The sequence below is a fragment of the Mobula birostris genome, chromosome 21, assembly GCF_030028105.1.
Source record: "Mobula birostris isolate sMobBir1 chromosome 21, sMobBir1.hap1, whole genome shotgun sequence".
In the NCBI taxonomy this organism is placed as follows: domain Eukaryota; kingdom Metazoa; phylum Chordata; class Chondrichthyes; order Myliobatiformes; family Myliobatidae; genus Mobula; species Mobula birostris.
Window position 1 is genome coordinate 37,351,396 of NC_092390.1, and position 21,721 is coordinate 37,373,116.

At 43.9% G+C, this 21,721-nt stretch overlaps 1 protein-coding gene and 1 long non-coding RNA gene across 8 annotated transcripts in view; one reads left to right on the forward strand and one right to left on the reverse strand.

Moving 5' to 3' along the window:
* The window catches only part of plce1 (phospholipase C, epsilon 1), a 479,606-nt gene that overhangs the window by 258,131 nt on the left and 199,754 nt on the right, over positions 1-21,721 (reverse strand). The gene's annotated exons all lie outside the window — the stretch shown is intronic.
* Positions 15,693-21,721, forward strand: part of LOC140185733 (uncharacterized) — a 52,042-nt gene continuing 46,013 nt past the window's right edge. Inside the window, exon 1 of the long non-coding RNA XR_011882710.1 lies at positions 15,693-15,735. This is a non-coding gene — a long non-coding RNA (uncharacterized lncRNA). The remainder of the gene's footprint in view (positions 15,736-21,721) is intronic.

Here is a 21,721-nt window from a genome sequence, read left to right on the forward strand (position 1 = left end):
GGCATGTCCAGTCCGGTGGTATTTATATGCCTTCATCCACCCCTTCTGATTGGCTTGCCCTCATCCAAACAGTCTTCCACCACCCCACCTTGTTTACAATCGAATCCCCATTCTTACTTAGAATGAGATCTTCTAGTGTTATTTCAATGGCTTTCTTCACCAGGTGGTCCCAAATTCCATTGGCACAGAATGGTAGTTTTGTACCATCGAAGTCAATCCTGTGGCCGTAGCCAATGCAGTGCTCTGCTACTGTGTTTCGTGCTTCCAATGTGGGCTCCTCTACAATGGTGAGACCTATTTTAAATTGGGGGACCTTTTCGTCGAGAACCACAAGCGAGACTGACTTTCCGGTGGCCAAACATCTTAATTCCAATTCCCATTCCGATGTGGCAATCCATCCTTAGGTTGGAGGAGACGTTATATTCCATCTGGGTACCCTCCAACCTGATGGTATGAATATCAGTTTCTCCTTCTGGTGAACAAAATTCCACTGTCCCCCCCACCCCCATCCTTTATTCCCCACTCTTACCTTTTACTTCTTCTCTTCTACTTGTTACTTCCTCCGGGTCCCCTCATCCTTCCCTTTCTCCTGTTGTCCACTCTCCTCTCCTATCAAATCCTTTCAGCTCTTGACCTTTCCTACCCTATCTTCACCTATCACCTTCCAGCTAGCTTCTCTCCCCTCCCCCCCATTTTTTAATTCAAGCATCTCCCCATTTCCTTTCCAGTCCTGAAGAAGGGTCTCATCTCAAAACGTCGACTGTTTAACCTTTTCCAAAGATGCGGCCTGACCTGCTGAGTTCCTCCAGAATTTTGTGTTGTGTTGCTTTGGATTTCCGGCATCTGCAGATTTTCTTGTGTTTGTTATTCATTTCGAGATGACTAGAATGTAAAAGCAAAGATGTAATGTTGAGGCTTTATAAGGGCACTGGTAAGGCCTCACTAGGAGTATTGAGAGTCGTTTAGGGCCTCTTATCTAAGAAAGGATGTGTTGACTTTGGAGAGGGTTCAGAGGAGGTTCATGAGAATGATTCTGGGAATGAAAGGATTACCATATGAGGACAGATTAATGGCTCTCGGCCTATACTCACTGGAATTGAGAAGAATAAGTGGGGATCTCATTGAAGCTGATCGAAAGCTGAAGGCTCTCGATAGAGTGGATGTGTAGAGGACATACCATCTGATGGGGAAGTCTAGGATCAGAGGGCACAGCCTCAGAATAGAGAGACGTCCATTTAGAATGGGGAAGAGGAGAATTTTCTTGAGCCAGAGAGTGATGAATCTGTGAAATTTGCTGCCACAGATGTTTGTGGAGGCGTATTTAAGGCAGGTGTTGGTATTTAAGGCAGTGTATTAGTAGGTTCTTGATAGTCGGGGGTGAAAGTTTACAGAGAGAAGGCAAGAGAATAGGGTCAAAAGGGAAATCTGAACTGACCGAGGTCTGCAAATGAAGAAATTGAGACTCCAGTTGCACAGGAAGGTACCAAGGGCCAGCTTCGGGAGCTTTTTGATTAATTCTGAGGGGATGATAGTGTTGAATGCAGAGCTTTAGTCAATGAAGAGCAAAAGAATTTTAACAAAGCTAAAGGTCTTGATCTAAGAAAGAACCAGAATTCAATTGTAAACAAGATGGGAGAGCGGAAACCTGATTGGATGAGGACTAACCAATCAGGAGGGACGGACTACGAGGGTATAAATATCACCGGAGTAGACATGGCCAGGCATCATCCCTGATGAAGATGGCAGGGTTTGTCATCGAAACTTCAGTTCTAATTGATACCTGTATCTGATTGGAAGCCCGAGAAGGGTCTATTCAAAGTGCAGATGTTTGCAGCTTCACTGATTTTCTGAGACTGAGTGAAAAACCAATGAAATAGCTGTTGACCTGGCAAGTTGGAGCAAAACCAAATCATTCCTCAGGCAGGAGATGAGTGTCCTGCTATTATTAGCACTTCGTTAAAAGTGTATCCCTGCTACACAAGGCGTTGTTCAGGACAGACCTAACTTATCACTGAAACTTCTGGTTAGTCGTATACATGGAGCTGCCCATCTACGCTGTAACACAAAATGCTGGGGACACTCAGCAACTCAGGTGGCATCTATGGAAATGAATAAACAGGCAACGTTTTGAGCCGAGGCCCTACCTCAGGACTGGAAAGGAAGGGGGAAGATGCCAGAATAAAAAAGGTGGGAGAGGAGAAGGAGGGCTAGCAAGAAGGTGATAAGTGAAATCAACTTTCCGCCTTAAATATAACCAATGACTTAGCCTCCACAGCCACCCGTGGCAATGAATTCCACAGTTTCACCACTCTCTGGTTAAAGGAATTCCTTCTCATGTCCATTCTAAAAAGACACCCCTCTCTTCTGAGGTAATGCGCTCTGATCTTAGACTCCGCCACCATAGGAAACATCCTCTCCACATCCACTCTATCATGGCCTTTCATCATTCGATAGGTTTCAATGAAGTCACCCTTCATTCTTCTGAATTCCAGTGAGTAGAGGTCCAGAGCCATCAAACGCTCTTCATATGACAAGCCTTTTGAATCCCAGAATCATTTTCATAAACCTCCTTTGAACCCTCTCCTAATCAAGTTTCAGATTAGAAACAGTCACCTTTTGACTTTGGGGACACTGTTAACATCATGGATCCTGTTACCTGATGTAATAAGTGTTTCATTTATATGTTGCCCAAAGCAATACACTATTTGTAAGAAACAGGTCTTTTTAAGCAACAGCTAACAGAGAAACAAAATGCAAAAGAAGGGAAGTAAAAGCTACAACAAAGTCATGTAAAGCGAAACACCATGATTCTCCAGTAGAGATAAATAACCAAGACAAGGGTAGATAACAAGAAAATTTAGCTCATTGACTGCAGCTCAGCACATGTTCAGTTCAATTCATTTACAATATCCCCATTTGTTCAATGAGTAGGTACATTTTACTTGTCTCAAACACAGGTAAATGAAAGGAAATATTTTAGGATTATGGGTCAAACACAGGCAAATGGGATTAGTTCAGTTAGGCAACCAGGTTGGCATGGCAATTGAGCCCAAGGGCCTGTTTCCAAACAAGAGAAAATTTGGAAATCAAAGTAACACACACAAAATGCTGGAGGAACTCAGCAGGCCAGGAAGCATTTACGGAAAAAGGTAAACTGCCGACATTTTGGGCTGAGACCCTTCATCAGGACCCTGATTTTTTCTCTATCATTCATTTCCAAGTCCAACTTACAACAGGTTTTGAGACCGAAAATTCCTAGCAAGGTTAGGTTGTACTATGGAAGTTCGAGAGCCAGGATGGACTGACAGATTTAGCCTTCAGCTTCTTTCAGTGGGGACCAGACTCATAGCATGTGCGTGGAAGTCAGTTTAAAGTGCTGAATGTAAATTATTCCCTCACAGCAGTGGTCACATACACCAAAGTTCAGGCCTTTATGAATGCAGGGAGCAAGATCATGATTCATAAGGACCTTCTGGCGATTGCTCTATAGTTTGATAGTTGGAGAATAATAAATAATTCAAATTCTTTCATGCTTTCGGGGAGTTTGCCAAATTTCTCGCAGTATTTCACATCCTGTCTTGTGATGGGTGATTAGATAATGAAAAGGGACATAAGAAGAGCAGAGAGAGTGGGAGAGCAGGGAAGTGAGTTAAATGAATGAATGAAAAGTACATGCTTTCATTATGACGACAAAGAGATTCTGAAGATGCTGGGAATCTTGAACAACACACCTAAAGTCTAAACCTAACACCTAAAGTCCCTCTGCACATCGTCACGTTTGCTGATGACATGACCGTGGTGGGTCTCAGCGAGAACGATGAGTCAGCATACAGAGAGGAGGTGCAGCGGCTAACGGACTGGTGCAGAGCCAACAACCTGTCTCTGAATGTGAACAAAACAAAAGAGATGGTTGTTGACTTCAGGAGGACAGGGAGCGACCACTCTCCGCTGAACATCGACGACTCCTCCGTAAAGATCGTTAAGAGCACCAAATTTCTTGGTGTTCACCTGGCGGAGAATCTCACCTGGTCCCTCAACACCAGCTCCATAGCAAAGAAAGCCCAGCAGCGCCTCTACTTTCTGCAAAGGCTGAGAAAGTCCATCTCCCACCCCCCATCCTCACCATATTCTACGGAGGTTGTATTGAGAGTATCCTGAGCAACTGCATTACTGCCTGGTTCGGAAATTGCACCATTTCGGATCGCAAGACTCTGCAGCGGATAGTGAGGTCAGCTGAGAAGATCATCGGGGTCTCTCTTCCTGCGATTACAGACATTTACACCACAAATGCAACTGCAAAGCAAACAGCATTATGAAGGACCTCACGCACCCCTCACACAAACTCTCCTCCCTCCTGCCATCTGGCAAAAGGCATCAAAGCATTTGGGCTCTCATGACCAAACTATGTAAAAGTTTCTTCCCCCAAGCCACCAGACACCTCAATACCCAGAGCCTGGACTGACATCAACCAACTGCCCTCTACTGTGCCTATTGTCTTGTTTATTATTTATTGTAATGCCTGCACTGTTTTGTGCACTTTATGCAGTCCTGGGTAGGTCTGTAGTCTAATGTAGTTTTTGTGTTGCTTTATGTAGTTCAGTGTAGTTTTTGTATTGTTTCATGTAGCACCATGGTCCTGAAAAACTTTGTCTCGTTTTTACTGTGTACTGTACCAGCAGTTACGGTCGAAATGACAATAAGAAGTGATTTGACTTGACTTGAAATGCTGGAGGAGCTCAGCAGGTCTGGCAGCATCTAAGAAGGGAAACAAATGCCAACATTTCAGGCCGAGACCCTTCATCAGGATCTCAGCCTGAAACGCCAATTGTTTATTTCTCTCCATAGATGCTGCCTGACCTGCTGAGCTCTTCTAGCATTTTGTGTGTGTTGCTCATGCTTTCATTATTCACTTCCTGCCCTCAGAATATCCAAAGTTCTTCACGACCTTTACAGCAATTAATGTCAATAAATATGTCCGCTGGATCACTAACTTCCTCAGTACGAGATAAGTGTTATGTATTGCATCTCAAAACACTAATCAAAAGGAAAACACAGGAACCCAGAATAGAGTGTCTTCTTAGTTTGACTCTTACTGAGGTGCAGACATATGATGTGGTAACATAATGGTGTATACCAATCATGTACTTTTATATAGAACTCATAATGAATTATATAAACAAAGAATGCTTAATCAAACAATATATTTACAATATTACTCAAATACTACTGAAATATTACAAACACAACACTCATTGCTTAACTATAACTCGATATAGAATGCATCTAAACTCAAATGTGTAATTATTGCTCTCTAGTCATTATATATATAAAACATACATAGTCCTCTGCAAAAGTCTTAGGCGCATATATATAGCTAAGGTACCAAAGACCTTTACACAGTACTGTAGTAATTTTATGTATTGCTGCTACAAAAAACAAATTTCATGATATATGTAAGTGATGATAAACCTGATTCCAATATGGATGTCTATTGTGGACTGAGAGTGGGAAGGGGGCAGGGAGAGCACAGGTAGGGTGTAGCTGGGAAAAGGGGGAGAGGGACGGGAGTAGGGAGTACCAGAGAGACATTCTGTTATGATGAATTAAACAATTGTCTGGAATCAAATACCGTTGCCTCAGGTCTCAGGGCTGGGTGTGTCTTCACCTGCATGCCCCTCCCCCTCACCCCTCTGCCCCAGACCTCCTTCTCTGCCACTTGTCCTACACCCCTGTCACACTACTTTACTCTACTCCTGCCATTCCCTGCTCTACATTGACAAATACAGTAATGTGCAAAATTCTTAGGTATCCTAGTGTTACGTACCCCGTAACTGGGTTGCCAAACCAGCAGAAATGGATCACTCAGTTGGAGTCTGGATTACTAGAACTAAGAAAGTTTTATTAATGAAATGAGCAACACAGTAATCGAAAGGATAATAAATGCAACAGTTCAGCAATGATAAACACACATGTGCACAGAATTAAGATAACAGGATCAATCAAGCTCTATCGTTGTCTAGGGGTAAATGACCAATTTCAAAGTGACACAAAGTCCAGTTCAATTTAGTTCAGTTCACAGTAATCGTTGCCATGGCGATGGACAATGTGGGGGAAGGAGAGAGAGAACAAGAACGAATGATCATTCAAAACGGCTTCCACACACAGACCTGCGATATTGCTCACAAGCAGCTTTCTGGCGAGTCCTTTGTGATGTCACCTGAGGTCACCGACTGTGACCCCTCCCTCAGATGCGGTCGATCCTCTGCAGTAAACCTGGCACCCAAGCAAGGGTGGACACGCACCGGGTTCCCGCTGATAGTACCTTTCCACCCTGTGCGTCTATGGCTTGGTTCCACAACCAGCCTTCCAAAACGACTCCCGCCGACTTGCGTGGGGGCACCGCTTCCAGGGTCTCGTTACCTCGTGGTGTCGTGTGTGTCCTGCCTTAGCGAACCTGTCCCTTTTTATCCCCCTGCTGGGGTATCGCCTGTCCATCACTTCAAACAGTTCAAGGTTCAAAGGGGGAGCCGCTCTAGACAGCTCTCTCTCCTGTCCCTTCATTACACATCTCCAAATGCTGCTCCATTGTCTTCCTTATCTCTCTCTCTCCCAAAGACAGGTGGCAGACCAACTGCTGATCACACAGGACAGCTAACATCTATGTGTATTCTTGTCACACTTCCCCCCTTTAAGGATTTTTACCGGGGGGTAAAAATTACAAACATGAATACATTATTTGATACACACACAAATATACATCTTTATCAGTTATTTGGCTAATACAGCGAGTTTGAAGTTGTCAACACCTGACAGACAGTCAGCCATCACATTTTCTGTTCCTTTTATATGTGTTATTAATAATCCCTTAGACCAGGCTCCAATTTAGCAAACTTCATAGTGGCCAAAAACACTGATGAATTGCGATCAATGTAACCTCTCATTTGGTTTTGTCCTGGACCATAATAACAAGGGTCGTCCCATTCCGACCTAGTTTTCTCTCGCAAGGGCTTAGTAGGAGGGGGAGAGGTAGTGACCGCAGAGTTATTGCAAAACTTCCTACAGTACCCCACCATCTCCAAGAGCCTTCTGAGGGCCCTCTTGTCTGTCAGGGTTGGGATGTCTGCGATAGCCTGCACTGTAGCTTGCATCGCTGCCAGCTGCCCCTGTGTCACCACAATTCCCAGGTAAGTGACCTTCGTGTGGCCAAACTCATTTTTTTCAAGGTTCACTATCAAGCTGGCTTCAGACAGCCGTATTAAATTGCCAATACACACCTCTGTGTTTGTCAGCCCTTTAGTCACTGAATTACTCATTCTATATGGTTATTGCTTACTAGGCTGCCCTATTGTAACAGACATCACCCAACGTCCCAGTTCTTTGCATCGCCTCGGGATAATCAAACACATGGGTGCGAGTCGTTTAATTACTTCTCCTAAAGAGTCGCTTTGTTCGAGGATTAAGGGAGAGACCTTATCAGCAGACCTGGCCAAAACAATAGCCTTCTCCCATCTGGTCGATACCATACTCATCTTTTCAAAATGGTTTTTTTCTCTTATCGGGGGGACCCTAGCTTCATTGATTTCCGTGCTAACACCGACTAGGTTTGTTAGCATATCAAAAGCCTGTGACCGTCTCAGTTCGCGTCGGTCATAATCAATAACATCCTTCCCCCTGGCCAGCCGGTAAACCTCTTTCATGATTCCACCAACTGTTTCCTCCAGCACCGCAAAATGTCCACCAGGGGGTACCTTGTGGGCCAGGTTAAAAATCTCAACCTCATAACTCTTTTGCACCACCCCCCATTCCTCATCTGCGGGCACGGTACTTGGTCTCCCTTTCTTCCTTAGCACTTCCTCCTCCGCACAATAGCCTACTAGTTCCCTTGTTAAAGCTGTGTCAGAGAGAGCTGTCTCTGCTGAAACCATCAGCCCCTCGTCTCGCTCCCACGTCTGCACAAATTCTTTCCTGGCTAATGCTAAGTCTGTCTCAGCTCCCTCACTACCTCTTGCCTCACTACACTCCTTCTTTTCACTTTCTACCCCCTTCTCGTACAAGGCTGGCAGAAACGTCTCAGCTAAATTTACTACTGCAGCCCCATGATGAACCTGTGAGTCCATGGGCGGGGCCTCAATGCTGGCAGGCTGACCTGTCAATCTCACGACTGGGAACACGATTCCCCCGGCGATGTCATTACCGAGCAAGACTTCCACGCCTTTCATCGGTAATTTGGACCTCACCCCGATCGTCACTAGTCCAGAGACCAGGTTGCTTTGTAAGTGTATCTGGTGCAAAGGGACTGACTCTGTCCCTTCCCCAATACCTTTGACCTTGACCTCCTCAGTCTGGGTCTCTGAGCTAAACTCTAATACACTCTTCAGTATTAGTGACTGACACGCTCCCGTGTCTCTCCAGATCCGCACTGGAACTGGTTTTAACCCCTCCTTCACTGACACCAATCCGGCCAAGATAAACTTCTCACGCCCTTCCTGAACTTTGGCAGACCTGTCCTTCCCTAGCGGTTCGTGTACCAGCTCGATACAGCCAGTCAAAATTGCCGTTTTCCCTTTTCCTGTCTCCTTCTTTGGGGCAAAGCACCTGGACGCAAAGTGTCCGACTTCCCCGCAATTATAACAGACGACCCCAGGAGACTTCCTACCAGACTGCTCATGGTCTACATCATCCTTCTCACTAGTCCCCAGCTTACTTTCTGACTTTTCCGGCGGACTCTCCCCGCCGTCCTGACTACCCTTCTGGTAGCCTTTACTCGGGGCAAACTTCATTTTATGCGTCAACGCATACTCATCCGCTAACTTAGCAGTTGCAGCTAACGTGGCTGCCTCTTTCTCATCTAAGTAGGGTCTCATACCCTCAGGGACACAATCTTTAAACTGCTCAATCAGGATCAGCTGCAGCAGTCTGTCATAATCCCCCTCTACCCCCTTTGAGGCGCACCAATGCTCACAATATGTCTGCATCTCACGGGCAAACTCCAAATATGTGCGGTCCCACTGTTTCCTCGCATTCCGGAACCTCTGCCGGTATGCCTCCGGGACCAACTCATAAATCCAGAGGATGGCCTCTTTCACCACCTCATACAGAGGACAAGGCATCTTCCGCGGACAAAGCCGAGTAAGCTTCTTGGGCTTTCCCTTTCAGTACACTCTGAAGTAAAACAGCCCATTTATCCCTCGGCCAGTCTTGACTTATAGCCACTTTTATGAAATAGAGAAAGTACCGATCCACGTCGGTATCGTCAAATGGGGGAACCAGCCTAACCTCCTGGGTCGCCCGGAACCCTCCACCTTGGTTCGGCACGAGCCCCTGCTCTGCCCTTAACCTTAACTTCTCCAGCTCGAATTCCCTTTCCCTCTGTTTCTCCAACTGCCTCTCTTCTCGCTCCAACTGCCTCTCTCTCTCTTGCCTTTCTAACTCTCTCTCCTGCTCTTCTCACTGTAACTGTCTGTCCCTCTCTTTCTCTTCTCGCTCCAACTGCCGTACCCGGAACTCGCGCTCGAGTCTCAGTTTTTCAAGCTGCACCTGTACCGCGTTTCCAGCAGGTTTTTCAATAGACACCACCCCCAGCTCGCCTTGGGGAAACACACCATTAGATACATAGTGCTCTACGATAGCTCTGTGTATCTCCTCTCTCCTCATTGTCGATTTCCCCTTAGCAAGATTCAACCGTTTGGCCACAGCTACCAATTCCGATTTCCTGGTATCCTCTAATGCCTCCAAGGTCGGCACCTTTATAAATTCCTCAGCCTCCATTTCTGCTGTTTGTCTTTTCTTTCTTTCAGGAATTTTAACCCAATCACTTTACTCCGTCCCAAACTTAGTGTTCAAAATCCCGGATGAGCCCCCACTTATGTTACGTACCCCGTAACTGGGTTGCCAAACCAGCAGAAATGGATCACTCAGTTGGAGTCTGGATTACTAGAACGAAGAAAGTTTTATTAAAGAAACGAGCAACACAGTAATCGAAAGGATAATAAATGCAACAGTTCAGCAATGATAAACACACATGTGCACAGAATTAAGATAACAGGATCAATCAAGCTCTATCGTTGTCTAGGGGTAAATGACCAATTTCAAAGTGACACAAAGTCCAGTTCAATTCAGTTCAGTTCGCAGTAATCGTTGCCATGGCAATGGACAATGTGGGGGGGAAGGAGAGAGAGAACAAGAACGAATGATCATTCAAAACGGCTTCCACACACAGACCTGTGATATTGATCACAAGCAGCTTTTGGGCGAGTCCTTTGTGATGTCACCTGAGGTCACCGACTATGACCCCTCCTCCAGATGTGGTCGATCCTCTGCAGTGAACCTGGCACCTAAGCAAGGGTGGACACACACCGGGTTCCCGCTGATTGTACCTTTCCACCCTGTGCGTCTATGGCTTGGTTCCACAACCAGCCTTCCAAAACGACTCCTGCCGACTTGCGGGGGGGGGGGGGGCACCGCTTCCAGGGTCTCGTTACCTCATGGTGTCGTGTGTGTCCTGCCTTAGCGAACCTGTCCTTTTTTATCCCCCTGCTGGGGTATCGCCTGTCCATCACTTCAAACAGTTCAGGGTTCAAAGGGGGAGCCGCTCTAGACAGCTCTCTCTCCGTCCCTTCATTACACATCTCCAAATGCTGCTCCATTGTCTTCCTTATCTCTCTCTCTCTCCCAAAGACAGGTGGCAGACCAACTGCTGATCACACAGGACAGCTAACATCTTATCTATGTGTATTCTTGTCACACTAGCTATATATATGTGCCCAAGACCTGTGGCTGTGAAACAATCCCAGCTTCTGGGGCCTCCTCTGTGAAGGTTGTAGGAGTTGACTCTGGAAGAGGTTCTGACAGCTCTGAGCACCTTTCTTCTCCAACAATTGACTCTGCCAGGGCAACGCAAGACATTCCCAGGGATGGAGAGGTGCTGCTCTTGACATCTTCTGGACATGTTGGCATCCTGAACAGATCAACTACTTGATCTGCTGATCTGTCGCAGGCCACAAGAAGCTTTGAGCCAACGCTCCGATTTTGACCACGCCTAGATGCATGCAGCTCCTCCAGCACTTTAGTTCCAGATTGGACTATTAGATTAGATTATGAGGACATGCAGACCTCTTTTATTATCATTTAGTAATGCATGCTTTAAGAAATGATACAATGTTCCTCCAGTGTGATATCACAGAAACACAAGACAGATCAAGACTGAAAAACTGACAAAAACCACATAATTATGACGTATAGTTACAACAGTGCAAGCAATACCGTAACTTGATAGATGAACAGACCATGGGCATGGTAAAAAAAAGTCTCAAAGTCTCTCAAAAGTCCAAACATCTCACACAGACGGTAGAAGGGAGAAACTCTCCCTGCCATGAGCTTCCAGCGCTGCAAACTTGCTGATGCAGCATCCTGGAAGCACCCGACCACAGTCCAACTCTCAGTCCGTCCGAAAACTTCGAGCCTCCGACCAGCCTTCTGACACCGAGCACCATCTCTGCCAAGCGCTTCGACTCCAGCCCCGGCCATCAGCAACAGGCAAAGCCAAGGATTTGGGGCCTTCCCTCCGGAGATTCTCAATCACACAGTAGCAGCGGCAGCAAACCGGACATTTCAGAAGTTTCTCCAGATGTTCCTCCGTGCTTCTCACGTCCATCCCCATCAAATCAGGATTGTGCACAGCCCCTATTTAACAAATACGATATCATTTCACCGGAGAGGCTGCGCACGCTGCGTCGTGCCGCCATCTTCTCCTCCCTCCTCCTCCATTCAACAACTGGCAATCCCCACAAAAAGCAACCCCTGTCAAGGTCAAGTTCACCCGGAACTGGTAAAAATGGGGGAACTAGAATTTCTGATGCACATTCCAGTCATTTTTGGTGGCCATGTAGACCTGAGACAGTGTAGGCAACTTACTGCTTTCCCTTTGGATTATCACTGCTGTACTAGGGGACTTTCAACTTGCTTTAGGGAGAATGCATCAAGAGGAGTGTCCTCATTTGTAAGTTTTTCAGGTATTTCCTTTCCCAAAGGTAAACAGGAAAATCCATCAGCATTTACATGATTAGTCAGTTCTGCTTTTGAAGTTGATCCTGTAATTGTGGCCTCTGTATTCGTGCTGCTGCTATTAGTGGAACACCTTTCTGTGGAATGAAAATGGACTTCTGTGGTCGATGATCAGTAACGAGGGTAAACTCTCTCCCTTGCAAGTGCTGGTCAAAACATTTTACACCCTAAAACAGACTACAAGCCATTCTGTCAATCTATGCATAATGTTTCTCTGCAGCGGTAGGGGAACATAATGCAAAAGCTATGTGATGTTCATTTTCATCCCTCATAACATGTGACATGACTGCACCTATACCATAAGATGAGGTGCCACAAGCAAGCTTCACTGGACAATGTACAGCATAATGTGTGAGTACAGAGTCTGACGCCACCATTTCCTTTACTTTTTTGAAAGTCATTTCACACTGCTTTGTCCATTGCCATTTCTTCCCAATCTATAGTAATGAATTCAAGGGTGGAGCACAGTAGCCAGTTTTGGCAGGGACCTGTTATAGTTATTGACAAATACTAACGCCTTTGGCCTTGTGGCATCCACCTTTGCTTGAATTTTCTCAGCACACTTGTGTAATACTTGTGCGTCAATGGTGTGATCACAGTAAGTGATGTTTGGTTTAAAGAATTCACACTTGTTGCATAATGCTCTGAGCCTATAATCTTCTAATCTTTTTAACACTGTCTTGAGATTTTGGAGATGGTCCTTGTCATCCTTATTGATATCAATAAGGTAACACTGGGTGCCTGAGCAGCCTTTCAGCACCTGGTTCATAGCTTTCTGCCAGAGTGCAGGTGCAATAAAAGCCCATTATAGCGATAAAACCCTATTTAACTATTTATGGTGGGAAATAACTTGGCTCCTCTTCCATCTCCATCTGCGGGTAGACCTCAGCTACGCAAGTCAACTTTGCTGAATTGTTTCCCTCCAGAAAGCTTTGCAAAGATGTCCTCTATCCTGTGCAGAGGGTATTGATCTACTTTCAGTACTGGGTTGATGGTGACCTTAAAATCACCACAGATTCTGACAGACCCTTTCTTTTAGGCTGCTGGGACCATTGGCATCACCATGGTCTGCACTCAACCTTGGAAAGAACTTCTTCAGCTTCCACATGATTTAGCTCACTGGCCTCTTTGTCATAGATAGTATAAGGAACCGGACGGGCTTTGTAAAGGTTGGGTGTGACATTTTCATTTAACACTATATAACCCTTGATATGTTTGAGCTTTCCAATGCCATCATTGAACACTGCAGTTGGATCATCCAGCATCTTTCTTAATTTGCTTTCAGTTCACTCTACTGCAGGGGGTGTGGCATGCAAATGGTGGATGGATCTCTAATCAAGCCTCAGCCAATCACGACCACACAGCACTGGCCCTCCTGTTTTTAACCACATACAAGCCCAATGTGGTTTGTTGGTTGTTGTATTTCACTGTTACGAATGTCATTCCCACAGGAGTTATCTTTTCTCCAGCAAAAGTTCTCAGTTGGATATATGCAGGCTTCAGTTCTGCATCTTCAAAATACTGTTCACTCATTTTGTGGAATGTCTGAAACAGCCAAGCCAGTGTACAAATCTATTTTAATTCAATTGCCATTCACTTCTGGTGTAAGCCATATTGCTTGTCTCTTGTTAGTTTTCAAATTGTAAATCTCAGGACTACTCAGTTCTGTGCCACGCTAATCACGCTTATCAGACTTTTTGTAGTGCTCTTTTTGAAACTGAAAAATAACTTTTTTTCTCTTTTTCTCTTCCCTGTGCAGACTCTTAGTTTTTGTTTGCCCAACAGCTGTTTGTATGTTTCCTACTTTCTTGCGTTTTCTGTAAGTTTTGCCTTTAAACCTGTGTTAGTCTGGTGTACGTGAGCCCCTGTCACAACGGTAACACAATTTGTTCACCCAGTCAGGTTTCTGTTTAAATGTTGCAATTTTGTTCACACCCACTTTCATTCCTGACAATTGTGTCTCTGGCTGCTGCTTCCATTGATACAATGACTTCAACTGCTCTTTTAAATTGCGAACTGTACTTCAGTTAGGAGCGGTTTTTGAACGCTTTCTTGAAAGGTTCACAAACTGACTGATCTGTCAGTGCATCAATAATCCCATCACTAAACTAACAATGCTGAGACGATTTCTTCAACTTAGCCATGGATTCCCTTTCCTTTTGATTCCGTTTATGAAATCTAAAGCATTCTGCAATTGTCAATGGTTTCAATTCTAAATATTCCTGTATTACATTCACAATATCAGCAAACTTCATTTTGGTTGGAGCAGTTAAACATCTTAGCAAACTGTACTGATACTTACTTTTCATTGGATATTTCATTTGCTTCAAAACACTGTTCAATTCATTCAGTACATGATATCCAGTTACCCACTGTTCAATCGAATGCATCTATCTTTCCGATGTCGCCAGCCATTTCTGTTCTTTAAATAATTCATGATTATTATCACCTGCTACTCACTGTTTATGAATGCCTGAATTTCATTCATTTTCTGTCTTCTTTTTAAACTCAACTGTCTCTCTCCCCTTGCAAAGAAAAATACATGCTGCACATCAACAGGTAGGTAGTCTTCTCAGGTTCATTTTAAAGTTTTCTCCTTGTCACTGTTATATTTTGCAGATCCAGGGCTAATTGAAAGCAAAACATGGGAGCTCGGAATAATGTGTCTATTTAGTTTTACTTTTAGTGAGGTGTGCCTATATGACATGGTGGAGTAATGGTGTATGGCATTTACCTATGGTATTTTTAACATAATGAATTAATGTAAATAAACAAAGAATGCTTAATCAAACAATATGTTTACAATTTTACTCAAATATAAAATACACAACAGTAGGTAATCAACACACACAAAAAATGCTGGTGAACGCAGCAGGCCAGGCAGCATCTATAGGAAGAGGTACAGTCAGCGTTTCGGGCCAAGACCCTTCGTCAGGACTAACTGAAAGAAGAGATAGTAAGAGATTTGAAAGTGGGAGGGGGAGGGGGAGATCCAAAATGATAGGAGAAGACAGGAGGGGGAGGGATGGAGCCAAGAGCTGGAAAGTTGATTCCACGCCCCATTCCCATTCTGACATGTCTATCCACGGCCTCCTCTACTGTCGAGATGAAGCCACACTCAGGTTGGAGGAACAACACCTTATATTCTGTCTGGGTAACCTCCAACCTGAAGGCATGAACCTTGATTTCTCTAACTTCTGCTAATGCCCCACCTCCCCTTCGTACCCCATCTATTATTTATTTATTTATTATTTCTCTCTCTCTCTCTCTCTCTCTCTCCTTTTTCTCCCTCTGTCCCTCTCACTATACTCTTTGCCCATCCTCTGGGCTTCTCCCCTCCCCCTTTCTTTCTCCCTAGGCTTCCTGTCCCATGATCCTCTCCCTTCTCCAGCCTCATATCCCTTCTGCCAATCAACTTTCCAGTTCTTAGCTCCATCCCTCCCCCTCCTGTCTTCTCCTATCATTTTGGATCTCCCCCTCCCCCTCCCACTTTCAAATCTCTTATTAGCTCTTCTTTCAGTTAGTCCTGACAAAGGGTCTCGGCCTGAAATGATGTCCACGGTACCTCTTCCTATAGAAGCTGCCTGACCTGCTGCGTTCACCAGCATTTTTTGTGTGCGTTGCTTGAAATTCTAGCATCTGCAGATTTCCTCGTGTTTGCGTTTTTAAACAGTAGGTAATCATTTTGTTTCTTTTAATAATTTCAGTGCCTTGATGTAGAGCATTCTTTAGACATTTTCAAATGTAACAAAATCAGCTAATCAGTAAAGGCTTTATGTTCAGTCCATTTTCCATATGATCAGTGTTCAGGCATAAAATTAGGGGCTTTATCTAAAACTAATTGACAGTGTTGAACAACTGACAAATATAAAGCAGCAGCTTTTCCAAAATAAATGTTGCAACATTTAATGATATTAAACAGATGTCAGAATGCTCACATGGGAGTGCTTTCTCTTCTTCTTTTGGTTAAGCTCTCATTGTTTACTTCTTTGGTGCCTAGAAGTACAGTTGCCATGGTGACAGAGCAAACATTTCCTTGTAAATGTCTGTGTTACGTTTCCTCATGCAGCTGCCTTAATTGTAAGAATGGGTTCTTGAGTTTGCCAATGTTCAGAAAAAAAACAATAAACAACTATGACAGAATTAATTTTTGTGAGCCCAAATTCATTCAGGTTTGAAATTATCCTCAACAGCTCGATACTCAGCTCTCATCTGAAAAACACCAAGAGATCCTAGCAAAGAACAAGTGCCAACCAGTGGGTCTTGAACCAGGATGTGCAGTAACATCCAGCAGCTCAGCCCCAGGGCAGAACCAAGATAAAATCTGGACAATTTCCATTAAGATTCAATATTCAGATTTATCAAAAACATATAGTGAAATGCGATATTTCAGTGAACAACTAACACAGCCAAGGACGTGATAGGGGCAGCCAGCAAGTGTCGCCTCACATTCCAGTGCCAGCATATAGCATGCCCATATTGCTTTGCAGAACAGCTCAGAACACAAGAAGCACCAAATCAATAGTGGCTAAACAAGCCCCATCCCTGGGGTTAGAAACTGCAGTGGTTTATCTGAAGACACTTCAGCTGGGTTAACACACTATTGAGCTCTGCTGAAAGGCAATGTCAAGCCAACATTTAGTGATCATTAGAGTAGGATCCTAATTTGCACAATTAAGTACACACTGATTGTTTTGGACAAGAATATTATTTCACTTGGACAGCTGCAGAAGTCAGAAAGAATAACAGCATGAAATACTGGTTTGGGTCAGATCGTCCCATTCGCAGGGAATAAAAGTGGCTCCAATGTATCCTTTCGGTAAATTTTTACTAATCCAAAAGATCACAGCAGTACAGAACATCTCAACAATAGGTAAAGAAGTGAATCTGCTCAGCATGTTGCTAAACTACTTAATTTCAAAATTAGAAACTAGACAGTACATTCCATCTTCACCACACCAATCCCAGAAGGAAACTCTTGATGACAAGAAATGGACAGAGACTAAAACATGTTTTTGCTTGCCAGTTTACTTTATCTTTAACTGAATATGAAAATACACCAAGGGTGTTATTGCCTGGTTTAGAATACACACCCAGGTGATGTAAATAAACTTGGAATTGTTCTTCAAAAAAGACAAATAGATTTCAGGATTACTGTGGAAGAAGGTGGGTAGGGAGATGCACATGTCTGATATTTTTTTTGATATTATTTGGTCAACTGACTGAAGCTGCAGGGAGCAATCATGAAGATAGATAAGGGACTGAAAAATGTCTTAATGCTTAATTCCCTCCTGAACAAATTAACCAGATCCACAAACTGAACCACTGAAATTAGATAAAGGATGCAGCTAAATTTTTCTATCAGGAAATGGGTGAAGGATTTCCTAGAAATATATTTTAAGTCTAATGAAGTTATGTTTCAGAGAATATGTCATGCACATGATTAAGTGCCAATGGAAAATTACTATGTCTTCATTTGGAGGCCTAATTGAAACTGTGTTGATTACATGTGGGACACAGTGCTCCCGGTTATGTCCCAAAATGCCATTTGTGTTGTAAAGTACATAATAGGATCCCAACTTGCATCTAAAAGAGGATACAAAATGTTTTTCAGATACATAAAGAGTAAAAGAGTGACAAGAGTGGAAATCAGACTGCTAGAAAATGACGCTGAGGGACAAATAAAGGCTGGATTTTGCGTCAGTCTTCACTGTGGAAGACATTAGCCAGAAATTTGAGAGGTGCTCGGAAAGCTGAAAGGTCTGAAGGTATTTAAGACACCTGGACCGGATGGTATTGAAAGAGGTAGCTGAAGAGATTGTTGAAGTGGTGATCTTTCAAGAATCATTAGATTCTGGAATGGTTCTGGAAAACTAGAAAATTATAAATATTACTCCAAAAAAGGGAGCAAGGCAGAAGAAAGGAAATTATAGGCCAGTTAACCTGACTTCTTGGTTGGGAAGAGGTTGGAGTCCATTATTAAGGATGAGTTTCAGTGTACTTTGAGGCACATGATAAAATAGGCCAAAGTCAGCATGGTTTCCTAAAGGAGAATTCTTGTCTGACAAATCTATAGGAATTCTTTTGAGGAAATAACAGGCAGGATAGACAATGGAGCAGAAAGTGAGTGCTGCTTTCGTGGATTTTCAGAAGGCTTTTGACAAGATGCCACACATGAGGTGGCTTAACAAGATAAGAGCCCATAGAATTATGGGAAAGATAGTTGAATAGATAGAAGATCAGTGGACTTGCTGTAGGCAAAGAATGGGAATGAAAGAGGCTTTTTCTGGTTGGCTGCCAGTGACTAGTTGTGTTCCACAGGGGTTGGCATTGGGACCGCATCTTTTCATGGTATATGTCAATGATTTGGATGATGGAATTGATGGCTTTGTGGCCAAGTTTGCCGATGTTACAAAGGTAGGTGGAAGGGCAGGTAGCATTGAGGAAGCAGGAAGTCTGCAGAAGGACTTAGATAGATTAGAATAATGGCAAAGAAGACACATATAATGTAGGGAAGTGTATGGTCATGCACTTTACTATAAAGAATAAAGGCATAGACAATTTTCTAAAAAGGGGGAAAATTCAAAAATCAGAGTTGCAAAGGGATTTGGGAGTCCAGGTGCAGGATTCTGTAAAGGTTAACTCACAGGTTGTGTTGCTGGTAAGCACGTTAACAGTTATTTTTAGAGGACTAGAATATAAAAGCAAGTATGTAAAACCAAGGCTTTTTAAAGCATTAGTCAGACTGCGCTTGGAGTTATGAGCAGTATTGGGCACTTTATCGAAGAAAGATGTGCTGGTATTGGAGAGGGTCCTGAGGAGATTCATGAGAGTGATTCCAGGAATGAAAAAGTAATATATGAAATGCGTTTGATGACTCTGGGTCTGTACTCACCGAAGTTTAGAAGGATGAGGGGGATCTCATTGAAACCTGTTGATTATTGAAAGGTCTAGATAGAGTACATGTAGATGGGACATGTCCTATAGTCGGAGAGCCATGACCAGAGGGCACAGCCTCAGAATAGAGGGACATCCAATTAGAACAGAGATGAGGAAGAATTTCTTCAACCAGAGGGTGGTGAATCTGTGGAATTTGTTGCCACAGACTGTTGTGGTCACCAATGTATAGGGTATATTTAATGCAGGGGTTGACAAATTGGTTGATTAGTCAGAGTGTCAAACGTTACAGGGGAAAGGCAGGAGAATGGAGATGAGAAGGATAATAAAGCAGCCAAGATGGACTGAGGGAGCAGACTCAGAGGGCGAAATAGCCGAATTCCGCTCCTATGTCCTATGGTCTATGGTCTAACAAGGTCTAAATTCAAGATATCACTTCTGTTGGCTCGAAAGCTGAAGCAGCACTCATAGTGGAGATATGAACAACCAACTAGATAGCAACACCAGCAACACACATCAAAGTTGCTGGTGAACGCAGCAGGCCAGGCAGCATCTCTAGGAAGAGGTACAGTCGACGTTTCAGGCCAAGACCCTTCGTCAGGACTAACTGACGAAGGGTCTCGGCCTGAAACGTCGACTGTACCTCTTCCTAGAGATGCTGCCTGGCCTGCTGCGTTCACCAGCAACTTTGATGTGTGTTGCTTGAACTTCCAGCATCTGCAGAATTCCTGTTGTTGAGATAGCAACACCAGGACAGCTTGTCACTTGTACTACTTTTTGGCAATACCATCCTAATAGGAGCCTATAAATCTGGTCTGAAATGTCACTTGCACCTTAACAAAGAGTAAGCAAACATGACTGATGGTGCCATGGCTAAATATCAGCTGAAACTTTTATATGTTCATGAGTCAGACAAAGATTGCTGAATTGCTTTTGAATCTGTCAAAATTCTGCTTCAAGTCAACCTCTCTGTTGGTCAAAAATCCAAATGTTAAAATATCAGTTAAACAGTGACATATCTGGCAATATCTCTATCATTTTTTTAAACTGATGACAGGAACATGGTGATGGATACCAGAGGCTAAGATGATTGTTCATACATGAACGCCAAAGAATTGATGTGAAGGCCAATAGTATGAGCAGCAATGTTATTATTGTTTAATGCTAGGTCAGAGACTTTTTAAATACATGGGAAAGGCTGCCACAACACATCCTCACAATGAACAAGTCGGCTAAGCTGTTTTCCTGTGCCAAAGTGCTGCATCTAGAGTCCTTCAAATGACACCCTCAACCAAGGCTGTTTAGTCTTTCCCTAATGAATGCAAAAGATTACTCTGTTATCCTCAAACAACAGGAATTCTGCAGATGCTGGAAATTCAAGCAACACACATCAAAGTTGCTGGTGAACGCAGCAGGTCAGGCAGCATCTCTAGGAAGAGGTGCAGTCGATGTTTCAGGCCGAGACCCTTCGTCAGGACTAACTGAAGGAAGAGTTAGTAAGAGATTTGAAAGTGGGAGAGGGAGGGGGAGATCTAAAATGATAGGAGAAGACAGGAGGGGGAGGGATGGAGCCATGAGCTGGACAGGTGATAGGCAAAAGTTGATACGAGAAGATCATGGGACAGGAGGTCCGGGAAGAAAGACAAGGGGGAGGGGGACCCAGAGGATGGGCAAGAGGTATATTCAGAGGGACAGAGGGAGAAAAAGGAGAGTGAGAGAAAGAATGTGTGCATAAAAATAAGTAACAGATGGGGTACGAGGGGGAGGTGGGGCCTAGCGGAAGTTAGAGAAGTCGATGTTCATGCCATCAGGCTGGAGGCTACCCAGACGGAATATAAGGTGCTGTTCCTCCAACCTGAGTGTGGCTTCGTCTTTACAGCAGAGGAGGCCGTGGATAGACATGTCAGAATGGGAATGGGATGTGGAATTAAAATGTGTGGCCACTGGGAGATCCTGCTTTCTCTGGCGGACAGAGCGTAGATGTTCAGCAAAGCGGTCTCCCAGTCTGCGTCGGGTCTCGCCAATATATAAAAGGCCACATCGGGAGCACCAGATGCAGTATATCACCCCAGTCGACTCACAGGTGAAGTGTTGCCTCACCTGGAAGGACTGTTTGGGGCCCTGAATGGTGGTAAGGGAGGAAGTGTAAGGGCATGTGTAGCACTTGTTCCGCTTACATGGATAAGTGCCAGGAGGGAGATCAGTGGGGAGGGATGGGGGGGACGAATGGACAAGGGAGTTGTGTAGGGAGCGATCCCTGCGGAATGCAGGGGGGGTGGGGAGGGAAAGATGTGCTTAGTGGTGGTCTGTTATCCTATTGCTTCAAATAGTAACTACCTTTCCGAACATTCGTTTCTTAATTAACAGCACAGAAACACAATCTCTAATCTACATAACACTGATGTTTGTGGAAGTTTAATGTTAAGCGTCTAGCACAGTTTCTACAATACAATGGGGACCAGAATGGGTGAAAAATACTTTGAGATATTCTGAAAGAGAATTTTCATTACATTATTACAAATCTATTTTTTCATTCTGATATTCTATTAAATGGCCTGAACGCTTTATTCTGAATAGTTTATGACAAGCTTATGGGTAAGATGAATAGTTTATTTGTTTATTCCTTTTGGCTTATTGCCTAATTGTGTCTGTTTATGTCTCAGTATAGTGCCTTGGAGTGGTATTTATTCAAATCTATCTAAATGTAATCTTGTTGCACATAAAATAAGATATAAGATTAATTTACAAGTTCTCCAAAGGG